The sequence below is a fragment of the Thunnus thynnus genome, chromosome 18 (assembly GCF_963924715.1).
Source record: "Thunnus thynnus chromosome 18, fThuThy2.1, whole genome shotgun sequence".
In the NCBI taxonomy this organism is placed as follows: Eukaryota; Metazoa; Chordata; class Actinopteri; order Scombriformes; family Scombridae; genus Thunnus; species Thunnus thynnus.
The window spans coordinates 28,697,902-28,704,306 of record NC_089534.1 but is presented as its reverse complement, the minus strand read 5'-3'; the positions used below and the strand labels follow the sequence as shown (position 1 = coordinate 28,704,306).

Genomic DNA, 6,405 nt, shown 5'->3' with positions numbered 1-6,405 from the left:
CTACAAACTATCAAACACATACATTTTTCCTTGTTACTCTGGATACTCTGAATAGACCTGTTGGACAGTTGGAACTACTTCCTGCCAAAGATTAGTCCCCATGAAAACCATTCAGAGTAAGGTCTGTGGATTATTTAGAGTAACATGGACGCTGTGTGTAAATTGTTATTTTAAATTTTTCAGTTCTGTGAGCATCACAAAGCAAATTCCAATCACTTTCACTGTACTGGGGACGAGAGACAAATGTCCAAAACAGATATCTCAAAAGCTGGACAATGTGCTTTTGCTGTTGTTTTAATCATTATTTGGGTGAACTAACTTTGAATGTGATTTTTTTTTTAAAAATCATTTAGCTCTGTAAAAGTTTTTCTCTTCTAAAGTCATGTTTAAGTAAGATGTCCAATAACTCAAGAGCAAAAATGATTTAGTTACATTTTTGAAAATTGCACATAGCTTAAAACATGGAAATTCCTTGTGGTATAACATATATGACTTGCACTGCTTCATTACAGTCAGCAGGATATTCACTTTGAATAAGTCAGTGACAGATATAAAGTTTTAAGTTAAAAGTTTACTTCCTACTACTTACTTACTTACTAATATTTAAAATAGCTTAGATAATAGATAATATTTTTCAATGAAACTATTGAACTGCTGATAACAGCAGTCAAAATATTCATTTTGAAATCTGTTATACATGCAGGTGAAGAAACAAACCTCACTGTTGTCTACTGGCTACAGGAGTTGATGAAACACTAAAGTCTGTAACTTCATTCAACATTTTACCGGTCAAGTTGATTTTTCTAAGAGAGCAGGAGCTGTAAATGATTGACTAACAAAAACAGGTTGATGAAACTGGTAAGACAAACTTCAAGTCAACATTGAGCAGCTTGTGTTTTGTTTGGTGGTTGATGTTGGTTTTCCCATGTTTCCTGTAAATCATGTGTCTCTGCAGTCAATTAGCTGAAATACTTTCCCAAGAACACACAAGCAGAATGTGTCACAATCTGTTCTGCTGAGTGTGAATCAGTGGCTGCCAATACAAATATACAGCTGAGATTTCCACTGTTACTGTGGTAAATGATATTGTGTAAGTGGATGAAATATCAATCCCAAATACCCAAATTTTACTTCAAATGCTGACATTTAAAGGTACCAAAATGTTTAGGACCACTGTATTTTTCTCCTGTTGCTAACCATAGAGTTGTATTCAGTGACAAACTCCTAAAAAATTGTAATTTAATTTAAAAACATCACTAAAATCACGTAGATGGCCACTTTTCAATCTACAAAACATCATTAAAAATATAAATATTGCTTTTCAGATGTGATGTCAGCCAATACTGATAGTACACCAAAATGAATGACATTTTGCTCCAAGCAGACAACAGAGTATCGACCTTTCAAAGCAGAATTATCACTTCAACAAGCCACAAAACACTTCAACACACAAAAAACGCCTCGTTAAGTCATATGTGACACAAATATTTAACAGTTGACCAGTAGACTATTTTAAAAAGGTCAAAAGGGTCAAACGTTAGGATGCTAACACGCTGATGTTAATAATAAGGTATAATGGTAACTGTAATCATCCATCTTAGTTCAGTGTGTTAGCATATCAACATTTGCTAATTAGCACTAGGCACAAAGTACAGCTGAGTATATATAGTAAATGTAGTTTGTGTCATTCAAATATATGAATGATATATACTATATGTAAGCTATAAGCAAATTTGATTTCTAAAGTTCCTATTATTGATTGAAGCCCTCACTACAATCCATTCTGTTCAGCTTCCAGTCTTCCACATAAAATCCTCTTGACTCCCTGATTTTTGATGGATCCTCAGAGTGTTAGATATGAAGGACGAGCTCAAATCTGCAACATGGACTCATGTAAAAAGAGCTTATCTTATCCAGATAACTCCAGCCCTGGGTGGAGAAGCTGTTGTGGAAGAACTGTAGCCACTACAGCTGCAGTGGATTCACAATATAAGAAGCGTCATGTTAACCCAACATCACTGAGAGTAGAAGAGCTCACAGAACACAGGATCACTTTAGATTTACTTGTTTTTTATTGAATTCAACACCACACCTTTAAAAGACAGTCATAAATATGAGCAATAGGCTAACTGTATGTAAGAAGTAGTACATTAGGTAAAATCAGTACATAAAATAGTGCCTGTAAACATTAGTTACCATTCAATGATATGGTTGGGATATGGACAGAGTTAACAATTTATTACTACAGCATCTTGTGCTATCATATATATTATATGGTTATATAATATATACAAATGATATCTAAGCATTCAACTCATCACATAGAAAAAAAACATCCTCATGTCTGCTATTTATTCTTTTTAATCAGACAAAATAATTGTCATAGAACATAATGCCCCATTTGGTTATGAGGAATAACTAATTGGATTATCAAGATATCAGTTCTTCAAAATGGATATTTGGAAGTTTCCTGCACTGAAATTGATAAATGGTGATGAATATTTACTATATATATTATTCAAGATGATAAGAAATATCCTAAAATGTAATGTTAATTTTATTTTATCAAGACTTTATCCTAATTTGGTGACTTATGTAGTGTTTATAAAGGGCTTATTTTCTTACTTTTCTTTCTTAGCTGGCTCGGCGCCAGGATGAAGTGACTGAGGGGTCTGTTAAAAACTGCAAGGGGGCAAATTTTTTCATAAAATAAAATTAATTGATTTAACCGTGCAATGGCCTCAGAAAGGCTAAATAACAACAACCTAAGGCTAGTGTTTCAAAATCAAAGAATACACTTACTAACCAGAGCACTCACATAAGAACATAGCACTTGCAGAGAGCTAAATATTTTTTGAATTTATGAACAATTCTCTGTCTGGCTTTTTTTTATTATCTACACACCACAAACAGCACTGTCCATGGTTCTGAAACAACGGTTAAGTGATAGTCACGTGTATCTCGGAAAATAATTTTGTTGTTTTTGCTATTTTTCTGTAGAAACGTAATTCTTAAACAGAGGGGGGAAAAAATATGACTGATGGGGCTAAGCCTCCTCAAGATTCCTTGTGGCACCAGGCCTGTTTCTGAGTTGACTGAAACACTGATCTCGAGCTGTCCCCTTGGCTGCTTGAGGAGGGTGGGTTGGAGGGGGTAAAGAGGTCCTTTCTGGATGAAAGTTTGGTGCTGAAAGTGGTTCCGAGTGCTCAGAGTTGTTTAGATTTTTTTGCATTCTTAATAAGGGGCTTACTTTCTCTGTTAGTTGACTGAAACCCTGCTCTCATGCTCATCCTCTTCATCTTCTTGACTAGTAGGGGAGGGTGTATTGCGGGGGTTTAGGGAATCACCCCTTCCGATAGGGTCTGGAAGAAAGTTTGGTGTTAAAAGTGGTTGATTGTGTTTGGTGTTATGGTGCTGGAGCTTCCTAGGATCATTATCGGTTGGTTGCCACCTACTGTCTGGTGGCCCAGGAGACACAGGAGTTCTGCCCTGACATCAAAAACAAGTCATGAAAATGTATAATGTTGTATTACAGAAGGTAGACATTAACACATCATCAACATAGAGTATGTAATGTTAACTTTCTCACAACTTTATGTCCATCTGGTGACGTCTGTAGCTCTGATAAGGAGCTTACTTGTTTAGTCTACTGAAGCATCCCAGCTTATCCTGTGGTCTGTCAAGTGTTTGCATTTCTTCTTTGTCATCACAGGAATCCTGGATGTGATGGGTAGCTGCTAATCTAGACTGTGTATGTGGTTTAGTAAAATTGGATTGACAACGATATCTCTCTTGCAGAAAACAACCATGCAACTTATTGTTCTGATTCTTATATCTTAAAATAATAAATAAACCAGACATTAGCTTTTTCCAACACAGTCGCATCTCCTTTAAACAGCAAGAAGAGGAATGACAAACACACATTTACAGATATCTTGCATGTGAAACAAGTATCCCTCTCATTTTGGCTTTTGGATAATAACATGTTAATGGATAAAATTATTAAGAAAACACACAAAAAATGTTTAATCATGAAGATTACGTAAGCAACATCATGTACTTATTTCATGAGGAGAGAAATGCATGCATGATCACGGATGAGAACACACGTACCAGACATGGAGCATGCACCATCAGAACTTTGTGAGAACATGTCACTTCTCAGGAATTCTTACCTTAACCTTGCTTCCAGACAACACATTGCCTTGCCCAGTCTCCCTATGAGACATGACGGTTGAATGACGAACAAGACAAACAACGAGAAAACCAAAGACCAAAGAGAGGCATTACAAGACAGAAAAGACTGTTCTCTGATCATGAGACTGTGTGATAAAGATAGGAGAATTTGTATACTTCGATAAAGTCTACATATTTGCAGTACAGGTTCGTTCTAAACACAGAAAAGAATGCAAACTTATCAAAGATCAAGATTCAAGGTACATTTTAATTGTCATTTAAAAATGCAGGATTGCTCAATGAAATTCAGACTGTATCGCTGATGAGTGGATGATATTCTAGTAATTTTTCAAAAAGCTATAAGAGTAAATTCATATATATATACACTGTATGCTTTCTAGATATTAAAATAACTAAAAACATTGCAATTTGGCAATTAGAATTTATATAAAAATTAAAGCTGCAAGCAGCGTTGAATGGGCCTTCGCACCCTTGCGCACGTCGCGGCGCAGTGCTGTCCAAGGGCTTCTGTCACAGGCATGTAGATGTCTCCAGACCTGGGCTGACAGGTCTGACTTTACAAACATGTAAAGTTTGGTGCAGACTGGAGCATGTACAATAAAGTTATGGCAACTTCCTCTGTCATGGCGAAACATCTAATCTCAACGGTGTCATCATCAAAATTATGCAAGTTTTGGGCCCATTCATTTGAATTTCAATAAATAATTTGAAAACTTTTGATGAGTTTGTATGTAAAAGAAATTCACTTCCTGATTTTCATCAAGCCTACTTTTAGAAAAGTAAAGACTTTTAACCCACATGACCTGGTCAAAGTTTGGGATCAGTCTGCTACAGTACTGATACAGTCATTGCACAGTGCTTTTAAGAACTATGAAAATCTTTTTGCCTGCCTCTTCCACCAAGACAACCTGCACAAAACAATATTAATGAGAAAATAGACAAAGAAAAAAATGGTTATTCTTATCCTTCCCTCTAGTTCTTGGTTTGTCAGCTGATTATTTGACTAATTAGAAGCTTACAACTGACTCTGTGGCGCAACGGTAGCGCGTCTGACTCCAGATCAGAAGGTTGTGTGTTCAAATCACATCAGGGTCAATATGGGAAGCTCTGTCCTTTATGTTGAACTCTGTGGTGCTGAACAGGGGAAATTATACAGATAGTATCTACAAACCCTGATCAGTGAACCAACTGCTGCTGTCAGACACTATGACGTTACAGTGGTGTGTCTCGCTCCTCATGAGATGGTTTTGCTTTTAAATCACTTCAAGATCAGTAATTTTGCTTTCAGATCAGTACTGAACTGAAATTATTGCACTTTACATTACCAAACTGTCATAGCATTTCAAAAGTGATTTAAGCAGCCCTCTTTCTCTCTCCACTTTCACCTCCAACTTTATAAAGGTTGTAATGTTGCACTGATGACAAACACAAAATGTTTTTATTCACCCTTTAGTTTTTGTTTTGTCAGCTGATTATTTGACTTTTTAAAGGTTTAAAACAGACTCTGTGGCGCAACGGTAGCGCGTCTGACTCCAGATCAGAAGGTTGCGTGTTCAAATCATGTCAGGGTCAAAATTTAAGCTTTGCAACATGTGTTGTTGCACTCACAAGAAACAACTTTGTCTATATGTGCAACTGTCCAGTTCTTCTGGTAACAGCCTGCTGCCTTACTGATATGTTCATTGCACAATGCTTCTAAAATCTATAACAATCTATCTGCAAACTCTTCCACCAAGACAACCTGTGCAAAAAATGATTCAATATCAATATATTTTACTTCAAATTGGTATTAAACTGTTGTGCTGAAACTATTGCACTTTACATGCAAATTGGCATAGCATCTTAAAGAATTTTATCCCCCTAGTTTTTGTGTCTTTCGGCTGATTAGTTGACTAGTAAAAGCATGTACAATAAAGTTATAGCAAGTCTATTTTTAGAAAAGTAAAGACTTTTAACCCACATGACCTGGTGAAAGTTTGATTGACATGTGTACTGTCAGGTGTGTAGAAACAATAAGTAACTGCAGCTGGACACAGAAAAATACTCATATGTTTGAATGGAGAGTGTGAGTGAACCACTAGGTGCTCGGTCCCTAATAAAAGAAAAACTGCAGTACAGAGCTACAAATTTTAGTTTAGATTTAATTTTTCTGCAGCACTTTATCACTAAACTGTCACCCTCACTCCATTTTTTCCCTTCCCCTCATAG

The 6,405-nt window shown here is 36.1% G+C and overlaps 2 non-coding genes across 2 annotated transcripts; both read left to right on the top strand.

Annotated features, from left to right (window-relative positions):
* Positions 1-5,220: 5,220 nt before the first annotated feature.
* trnaw-cca (transfer RNA tryptophan (anticodon CCA)) lies at positions 5,221-5,292 on the top strand. Its single transcript has one exon. It is a non-coding gene; the product is annotated as a tRNA-Trp (tRNA).
* Positions 5,293-5,697: 405 nt separating this feature from the next.
* On the top strand, positions 5,698-5,769 carry trnaw-cca (transfer RNA tryptophan (anticodon CCA)). Its single transcript has one exon. It is a non-coding gene; the product is annotated as a tRNA-Trp (tRNA).
* The last annotated feature ends 636 nt before the right edge of the window (positions 5,770-6,405 follow it).